General features: G+C 37.5%; 2 long non-coding RNA genes across 5 annotated transcripts in view; one reads left to right on the forward strand and one right to left on the reverse strand.

Annotated features, from left to right (window-relative positions):
* Positions 1-10505, forward strand: part of LOC110484987 (uncharacterized) — an 83711-nt gene that overhangs the window by 20015 nt on the left and 53191 nt on the right. The gene's annotated exons all lie outside the window — the stretch shown is intronic.
* Positions 1-10505, reverse strand: part of LOC146767566 (uncharacterized) — a 28275-nt gene that overhangs the window by 14034 nt on the left and 3736 nt on the right. The window contains exon 2 of the long non-coding RNA XR_014955089.1: positions 17-4656. This is a non-coding gene — a long non-coding RNA (uncharacterized LOC146767566). The remainder of the gene's footprint in view (positions 1-16; positions 4657-10505) is intronic.

Below are 10505 nucleotides of genomic sequence, written 5' to 3' on the forward strand. Positions count from 1 at the left end.
AACACAGAATACATACAATTTCAGAGGGCTTTAAGCATTCACTGGAACAGGTGTGGTGACACCTCATCAGAAGGCTTCAGGCACCTACCCATACAGAGTAACATCATGTCACTTCAAAAGGCATTAAGCATGTGCCCTTCCTGTTCTTTTGCCCAACCTTTTATACCCCTCGTGTTCATGCACTGCACCTGTGTGCCCTCTGTTCCCTTGGGTGACTGGTCACTAACCTGGGCACTCCATGGCTCATTGCTGTCAATGCTGCTCACCTGCTTTTCACAGCTGCACCCACTGGGGATGAGGCTCAGCCACAGCCCCGCCCCCAATTACTGTGTACCTACACATGGGTCAATTTGAAACTGGAACACTTTCTACTTCTTAGGGTGTCATGTCTATCCAATCTTATCTTGAATCTCATGTCAAAAGTAAGATCCCAGCATGTACCTGCTGCTTCCTTTTCAGTGAAGGAGTCATAAGTACATAAGCAGCATGAAACCTCTGTAGTCTGAAACTTTTGCTTATCTTTTTAGAACATTGTTTTCTGCTATATGTTTCTCATTAACCACTGACTAGCCACAGTGAACTTTCTGTTCAGTCAGGATAGAATCTCACCTAGGAAGATCCTAAGCAGAAGCTGTATGGGGGGACAGCTGAGGTCACTTGGTCTGTCTATCCTGGAGAAGAGGAGAATGAGGGGAGACATCATCATAGTCTCTTCCTTCCTTGTGAGGGGAAGAGGAGGAGCAGACACTGATCTTTCTCATGATCAGTGACAGGACTTGAGAAAACTCAGCATGAAGCTGAGTCAGGGGAGATTTAGGTTATATAACAGGAAAAGGTTTTTCACTCAAAGAGTGGTTGGGCACCAGAACAAGCTCCCCAGGGAAGTACTGACAGCAGCATCTTGACAGAGTCCAAGAAGTGTTTGGACAACACTGTCAAGCACATGGTGTGACTCAGGGATGGGCTGGGCAGGGAGGGGCAGGTGTTGGCCTCAATGATCCTTGTGGGTGCCTTCTAATTCAGAATATTCTGTGATTATATGTGTCCATTGATTCAATTTATTGTCAGCTTGAGGAAAGGACTCCATATCTTACAGAAATAGGATTCATTTTCAATCTGAATGTTTATCTTGAATTATCTTGAATTTGCAGTATTTGGCCCACATTTTTGAAGTGAGTAAAAGATTGAGGAATGTTTTATATCAAGATGCAAGTAGCAAACTTATTTTAGACAACAGACTGCGTAAAAAAAACATGAAGCATAAGAGCTTTTTTCATCCATTGTAACAAGAAAAGCCACAGGATAGGATGCCTTCCAGTGCACCCAAGAGCAAAAGGATCAGAAAAATATAAATTTTCCAGACAAAAGATGTAATGACATCCATTTTTAGTAAACTTAGTAACTAGTTGGACCGTTACCAAACCACAGTGGTTCACAATCTTTCTGCATTATTTATTGAAAATCTTCAGCCACCTGGGGGTTTTTTGTTTGCTTTTAGGAATTTTTAGCCTAATGGGTGATCACATGTAATCAGTCTACACTTCCTTGTTAATGCAAGCAGTTGAGTGCACTGTGCTTTTTAAGGCTATCAGGCTATTGGTAGATATATCTCAGGTTCCTAATGGAAGTCATTACTGCCCCACAGGGAAAGTTTCAGAGATGAACTTCATATTTTGTAAGGACAAAGCTATTTGGGAAGTCAACCCTAAGATCCATAATCACAATTTCTCTCCTACTGATAGGTGCACAGTTAAGAACTATTCTCCCATCTTCTCTATTTGGTCTTTTCAATATATTGTTCTCTTGAGAAGAAGCCAGGAAATCCACATGTCCAGAGTGACTTGGTGCCTAAAGGATGATACACAATCATTGTTATCAGTTGGTGAACCACTATGATGATTAAGTCATGAGAGGAAAAGAAGCTTCTAACATCAAAACTTACGCCTAAAAACCAAAAAGCTACATTAGATAGAATCCAAATAATTCATCGTCTTTGACCCCAGCTTATGCATAAAGTACTTTAAATGGTAAGTCATCACAAGTTTTGTCCTGATCTTAAAATTTCCTGTTATAAAATCATGCCTTTCAGGGCAGGTTATCACAACATTAGGAAACCGGAATTCTCTCTCTTCCACAATCCCAGCCAAGGCTGGTGATGCTTCAAAGAATTTGATTTCTTAGAAATAGCAGGTCTTTACCAGGTTTGGCTGATCCCAAATGCCATTATGTGTACAGAGAACAGATCACCCTATTACTGTGCCCTTCAAAGTCAGTGTAATATTCTTTAATAAATTTGCACAAGGGCACAAGCTTAAACTCTAAAGTAAAAAATAATTCACGATGCCAAAATCTTTATCTCACATATTTAACTTCTGCTAATATATGTTAACATGTTTGGAATCCATAGACGTTCCTACTGGAAAACCTATTTTAGCCAGAGATCCGAGAGTTGCCACTACCCCCGTACCTTAACATTTTGTTGAACAGTGAATTGCTCTTTTAATCAATCTCTAACTTGACACAAGAAAACCATATCCACACTCTTAGAAGGCGATCTGAGAGCAGTAAAATTGTACACTTTCAGGGTGCCTTGGAAGAATTACAGCTGAATTTGAAAGATTAATTTCAGTCTCCTTTCTGAACAATTAAGACTCTTGGTGTGGGAGGAGAATGGTCAGATCCAGGCAAAGCATGAGATTTCCAAGAGGCATGAAGGACAGAGATGTATCCATCTTTATAAACCTGTAATCAGTACTTTCCTGGTGAAACCATCTTAGCATGTAGTAAAGGTTACACTGGTTATTTTCACCAATATTTTCACCAAATGTCAATTCTTGCCAGACTTGATCAGCTTTGCATTTTTTAGTGCTGGGAGCCAGATGACTGCCCTTGCTACAGTGCAGGATACTCTTGGATGGAAAAAAAAGTGAGAGAATGCACAAAAACCCCCAGTGTTGTTGCCCCTCCAGAGGGTGGGGAAAACTGCTGAAATATCTAATTATTTTGTGATTTTTTGTGAGTGTGGAAGTTCTGTTGAATCTTGAGCATTGGCTGCATAGTAATGTATTACTGTTTGTGCAGAAAAAATGTGGGTTGTGATCTTTGGTGTACCAAATGTCTATGATTTCAGTTTCTGGGCAGTTTCATATGCTCAATATTTTGTCATATTCTGAGACATGAATACGTTGATACATGACTATAGGCTAGTTTAAATTCATAAGCAACGTATTTATTTACAGAATCCCAGGATAAGTGTTCTCCTATAGAATGTCCAAGATTTTAATTTGCCTCAAATGTGTCCTTGCCAAGGATATACCAGAAGCCAGATAAGATAATCCAGAAATTTATTACAGCTCCAAGGCTTTGAACTAAGACAAATCAGAGGCAGATTTTAAATTTGAAGGTAATATGTCCTTATTATCCCTTTGGTACTTGGCAACTGCAACTTGTTGAGTTTTTTTTTTCCATGGAGTGGGAAAGGACTGCATATATTTCCCAAAATCAAAATGTATTTTGTATATTCTTTCATTTAGAGCAAATTAACTTTTTTTTTCCCTTTCAGCATCTTTGTAATTTGTTCTGATTCATCCAAGTACTCAAATTTAAGGATACAGATAAGAATATAGAGTCAATAGAACTGCCTGTGTCCCTCAAATAAGGAACATGCTTAGACTTAGGTGGAATTCAGTCTTAGATAGTTTCTAGCCCTAGTGAATGCTTCTCAAAACAAGGGAATGTGTGGAGTACATCTTGGTTGGAACATTTCACATACAGCAGGAACCAGGGTTATCTTGATCTAGCCATGAATGTCCTAAGTAATTAACCACAGCTTCATGATAGCACTTATCAATGTATTTATTTTAAATAAGGAGAGAGAGAGAAGACTCCTAAATTTGGAGTTAGCCTAACATTTCTAATACTACAAAATACATGGCTAATGAGAATGAAACAAAGAAAATCCTGAAGAGAGGAATGCAACCACATAAGCAGAAAGAACGAAGTACCTTGGTTGTTGGTGAGGAATTAATTTAGATCATCACATTAGGCCTCATTACCATTTGTTCTTGCAGATTAAACCAAATGAGTTGTTTAAACTCTGTTTACTTAATGGAGGAAGTCACTGCACTTTTTTAGAGGAAAGTGTGGAGACAAGAGGATGAGTTGACTTGGTTTTGGAAGATGTATTTATTATGTTTAGGCACCTTTGTACATACACTAGGAATGTTAATGGGAAATCAAAACAATGCAGGAAATGGAACCCTCTGCCTACAGGAGTCCAGGGCAGAAAATTTCTGTCTATGTATATAAAACTACACATGAAGAGAGGTGGCAGGTCTAGTGAATAAAAGGAATAGAAAAATGGTGGATGAGGAGTGAGTTTTAAGAACAGCGTTCTAAGCAAACTTTTAACTGCATGCTGAATTAATTAGAAGCCCATGAAATTGGTTTAGAAAACATACCTATTTTTTGCATGCCAGCTCAAGTCATGGCTTCCTGAAATCTTCATTGCCACATCTTCCTTTCTTATTCTTCAAACTGGTAGAGAAACCTCTGCAAGTTGCAAGGATGTGTGATGCTTTTTGATTCTCTTCTTCTTAATTTCTCTGCTACTGGGTTGTGCAAATTGTCTACTTCCAATATTTTGAATTACTTCCCCTAATACAAACAGTAAGTCAGAAAATCACTGGAGTAAAAAGTTTAGTGACAAAGATAAACATAAGTGAATTAAGTAATGAAAAAAGACAAGAGGTATGTACACTTTAAATACAGAAGAAAGCAGATGTCTGATGAATTTGCTTTCCCACAGAAAAAGCCATTTAGTTTGTGTTTAAGAATAATGGAAAATAGTAAAAATAATTAATAGAAACAGATATCACTGGGGCTACTTAAGAAAAACTACTATGGTTAAGTTCTTGAAGCAATATAATATGTAATGATGGATACTTAAAGGGAACTTTATGTGTTCCAGGAACTGTGATTACAGCAATTAATCCTTAGGACACCCCAGGGAGATGACTTTGTAAGAAATAGCTTCCCGCTCAGTTTGCAGAAGGGGTTACAAGCATGGGAACAAGCTGCCACTGTAATATGCCCAAGACTAAATAGCACTTTGGTAGAAACAGCAGGGCAAGAACTCCTGAGGTTCTGGGTTTCTGTTCTGCATTCATGTCTTAAAAGTGGCAGACCAGAGAGATGTGGGAGATAAATGTACACAATTATTGTGTGTGTGTGTCTGCGCACTCTGTTCCTAAGAGTGGATCTCATACACTGGAGTCCCATAGAAAGATTTCTTAAAAAATATTGATACAATTTTCAGGATGGAAATCCATAGCTTTCCTTCTTTATTTTCAGTGCTATGACTAAGAGAAAGTTGATTTTAAAAAGTTTTAAAAAATAAATAAGAATTAGGTTGTTTTGTTTTGTTTTGTTCTTTCAGAAATAGTAGGGAGAGAAGAGTATTTCTTTGCTGGTGTTTTGAGGATGAAACAAGATCTGGCATAAGTTGAAAATGTCTCAAATATTCCCTTGGGATTTTAAGTATCAGCAGTTCATTTGAAAAAACAGAGGATGGACAGCAAAAAAGAGAGAATGTGGAAAAGGGTAAAACATAATATAATCATAAAGGGAAGGAAAGAAACTTAGTTTGCAATTTAAAATTCCTGTGTTATATTTTAAATACTTGGTTTTTTTCCCCTCACAGACTCATATAAGCAAGTCTTCATCTATCTTACAAAGGTTCACACAATAATTTTATGTGTTCCCATTTAGAAGAATTTTATTGATCATAGCAATTATAGACTATTAGCTTTATTACCATTGGGTACAAGTAGTAGACTAACCTGCCATTATAGAGACAACAACAAAATCATTCCTCCTTCAAACTTACACATTCTTCTTAATGGGATGTGTAAAATATTATAATGAGAACAATTCTGAATTGCAGTGATTTTCCTGATTAAATGGTGGTATGTACAGAAACTTCAAAGAAGATATTTTTCTTGTAACTGTTGTATTTAAAATAACCAGAGTTTTAAAGCAAGCTTGATAGAGAATTAGTATGGACATGGTCATTTTTTATTCAGTCAATTAATACGTTTTTTACTTGTTCTAAAACAAGTAAAAAGGGAAGAATATGATATTTCATTAGCTGTGCATCCTGAAATATTAAAATTGAATTATCCTGTCCCAAGTGTCAGTGATAAGTCTATGGACTTGAGCTTGCATGCTCAGAATGTTTATTGTGATGTTTTCACAGTTCCTGCATAGGAGGGATGTATAATAGTTTTTCTTAGGTAATATCCTCTGTCAGATATGCTCAGACATTGTTTTTTTGTACTCTGCCATTCCAGCTGGATTCATAATCCATTACTGCAAAAAGGACAGTACAAAGTCCAATCATAGTGGGAAAGCAAAAAGTGACTCTTGAAATGCAATCATTATTTGAATTACAGCTATTAAATTACCATATGTTTCTCCTCAAAGGAAAAAAAAAAAAAAAAAGAGGGGGAGAAGGAAGAGGAAAAAAATACTATTATGCTTCCCATAAGGCTGTGGGCTACATGCAATTTGAATCTATCCTGTAGTTTTATGTATAGTAACTCCCCTAATTTGCACTTCTACTTTTTTATTCTACATCTGCTGTCATTGGAAGAAAACAGTCATGATGTATCCATAACAACTTAAAATTATATGATAGATATTGCAATGACATGATCTTTTCCCAGAAAGCAGATGTCAGATTTTTTATTTTTACTATTTTGCCACATATAGTCTCTGAGAAAGAAGCTAATGCAAAGCTGGAAGTCACAAACACTCTATTGTGCATAAGCAATGAATCCTCCTCCTAATCTAGGGAGATGAAGTTCTCTTACAGCCTTAAAATATTTGAAGAAAGAGCCACAAGCCAGTAAGACTAATTAAGGAACATGGTGGAAGTATCTGTGTGAGGTTGCTACAATTCTAATTAATTAGAGGCAAATTTGGAGGGAAAGAGAAACTAAACCTAACCCCTGGTAGCAAGGGATAAGAAATCATCATTCTTACTACTGGTGTTCAAATAGCCTCACAGGAGAAGAAGGAAGTTCACAGCCATGCATAAGAAAACCAAGAAGTCTACTGAGCACAATGAGAGAAACTCACTCCAGGGACAGTACGGTTCTTACAAAGACCAAAAGAACGTCTTACAGAAAGAACTTCTAAAACCCCCAACAATATAGGGTAATCCCCCAGCACCTATCCTAGCAGAAGTGCTGAGGCAGTGAAAGAGGGAGCTTTAGCAGAATCCATCTTTAACTAAAGAACAAAGAGGTTGAATAAGAGAGGAAAACCTCTGAACAAATGGTATTCAGAACATCTGAGCTAGTTACTGTGTCCTAACAATGGGAAATTTGGAGCAATTAGGGCATTCTTGCAGTGCCAAGGCTGAGGCAGAACTGCACTTTGTGGTGGCTTATTAGTTTGGGGGATTTCATTTCTTTTCTGCCTTTTATGCGTTAAAATCTGCAATTTAAGAAAATTATTTTTAGCCTGAGCTGAATGTGATGATGAGCACTTTCAAACTATTTCTCAGAAATGTCCAGGGCTCATCACTAAGCTATTGCCAGATATTACCCCAGTTCTTTCTTTCTTATGGAGTAACACAAGACAATACAATGAGGACTGAGGGCAGAAAGCTTGGCCGAGAGAAGAGTTCTTGTAAGGGGAACAAGAACCACAACTCCCAGGAACCACTGGGATTTTTGGTTCACATCAGAAATATCCTTAAGAAGTGTGCAAGATGTAAGTGCTGCTTTAATCAAAGAGAAACTAAGGAAAACTTGTTAATGCCTTTTTTCCCCTTTTGGTTTCCTCTTTCTCCTCTGCATTCCTGAGTTCTCCCCTTTTTTTCACCCCTTTTTGAGAGGAGTTCTTTGGATCCCAGGACTAATTAATCTCAGAGAAGAGGCCAGATTTTGCTGTTATGAGCTATAACTCTTTCTTTGTAAATCTCTTTGCTCCAGACTTCTTGTATCTCCAAGACAAATTAAATTCCTAAGTAACATGCTTGGGGCCGGTGTTAGCCCTAAAAGTTCTGATCCTCCACTCACGTAAAGTATAAGAAAAAATAATCTCAGCAGGAGCAGTCTTGGGGGAGGGCTTCTAGTCCTGATTAACAGCAAGTCCCAGCACTTCACATTCACTGCCATTTGTTTCTGCAGCACTCCAGTGATATGTAATTCCTTGTCCTGCAGGTGACAGATATCTTTGGTGTTATTGCTGCTCTGTGGGCAGTAAATCATCACTCAAATATAAGCTTAGGTCATGCCATGTGACAACTTCTTTACTTATTTGCATCACTGTAAGGCAGCTTGGCAATTATACAGAAAGTATGTTACCACGGCAACACAGGGAAAACTGCAGCATCTAAAAAAAAATTAGACTGCAGAATTACTTAACATTTTATTCTCCAAAGACTTCAGTATTCTGAGTTTAAACTTTGCACAAAAAATCATAACAAATGGTGCCTATTTCATAAATAGTGCTTCCTACATCTCTTAGAAGTAATTGCTTCTTTACATCAAAGCATTTTTTTATTTTCATCTTCATAGAATTACTGAATACAGAGTTTAATGAGTAAAATACTCTTCTATCCCCTGTCCAGAATTTTTTTTTTTGCAAAAAATACCACTCATTAGTCAAGTCAAATACGATAATTATTTCAGCACAGTTAATGCGTAAGTCCCCTCACACACCTCCCACACAAATGACTGCAGACAGCTCTGACAGCGCCTGAGTCTTGGTAAAGCTCTGGAAGAGCACAAAGGAATAGCTGACATATTAGTCTGCACAGGATGGGAAGAGCTAAGCAGTCTGAATTGTGAAAAGGGACACCAAATGTAAGAGGGACACAACTATCCAATGTCCAAGTCAGGGGCTGGTACCCACCGACTCAAGATAAAAAACACCCTGGCTTCTAGCAGAAGTAAGAAGGTTTCTTCTGCCCTAGTGCCTAATTCAAAACTGAGACTCAGGCAATCAAAGATGGCTTTATTATCCAGGTCCCACTAGTTGCACTGCTTTTGGATGTCAGATGTCACATTGTTTTAACATTTTAGTCATGTGCTAATGATCAGGAAAGCAATGGAGACAGTTCTGCTGCAGACTCCTCATAACCCACAGTTTTGTAATAATTTAGTATAAGCTATTGCTGTTGTATTATTACTATACATAGTGGCAATACAATAAAGTACACATACAATATTAATGAAATTCAAACAAATGGAAAAAAAAAATCACCATATCCCAGGACATTTTCTCTCATGCTGCTACCATTTCATCTCACAAACATAGTCAATGCATGTTCAGCTGTTTAGTCATCTAAGAGTTATTCTGTTCCTCAGAACAGAAATAATTATAAGCATACATGAAGCAGTCATAGTTTTAGGACACCTTCCTTGCAAACAGAGGGCAGACTGAGAGCCCTTTTTGGCAAAAAATGGAACTGTGTGACACAGATACAAAATTTTAGAGCCCATTAATGCATGACTAATACTCTCCACTGAGGTAAATACCCCAGCTTCAATTCTTTTTCAAAAAGATTTAACACTAGTAGCAGCCTACTTTAAAGTCTGATTTTGTAAAACACACCATTCATTCGTGCATTGGCACAATCAATAAAAAAATACATATTGACATCTGAAGATCAGAATTTGAAAACAGTCTTGCTGTGCAGTGTCTCTGATCTACATTTCATGCTAATTAACCTATATATTTCAATTGAAAACAGACCTTGCTTCCTTATCAAGAAGGCTAATTATGTTACCTATATTGCATTTCTGAAATAGATAATAATGTCCAGTCTCAAGTCTCTGTTAACACCATTAACAAATAAAATTCACAAAATGCTAGTTAGGAACAGAAACACTAAAAATGTCCAAAGCATTTTCACAAATAAAACTTACATAATTTAACCACCATGGCATGCCCAGAATTATCTATTGCCTTACTATGTGCAATATATATGCAACAAAAATTTCAAAATAGCCCACCTATCTTTAATAAAATTCCAGATCTTAAGGTCAACAATATAGCAGAATATAAACAGCTCAATAAAATCTCAGAAATATAAGCAGCAAGGATATGCAGTCTTTTGTTCCAAGCAATAAATCCATTGAACAAGAACAAGAATGCCAGGCACAGGAAAGAGCAGAAGCAGCAAGAGGAGGAGAGGTGACATAAGGGGATACTTGATGTTGTCAGGGAGTCTACTGACATGTCAGCTGGAGAAACAGGATGAGTGGAAAACATGAAGCAGCAGCTCAATCATTAACAAGCACCAGTCAACTAATGAGAAAAGACATCCAGCTACCAGGAAGCAAACTTTTAACTAAAACTGCCACGATGGAAAGGTGGCCACCTGGCCTGACCAAGAAGAAAACAACAACCAGCTTCATATACAAACAAAATTTTAAGAGGAATTGAGAGGAAAAAGCAGGAAGAGGGGAAGTCTGAAGATAAAGCTGCAA

Source organism: Lonchura striata, chromosome 4, assembly GCF_050655825.1.
Source record: "Lonchura striata isolate lonStrDom1 chromosome 4, ASM5065582v1, whole genome shotgun sequence".
NCBI lineage: Eukaryota > Metazoa > Chordata > Aves > Passeriformes > Estrildidae > Lonchura > Lonchura striata.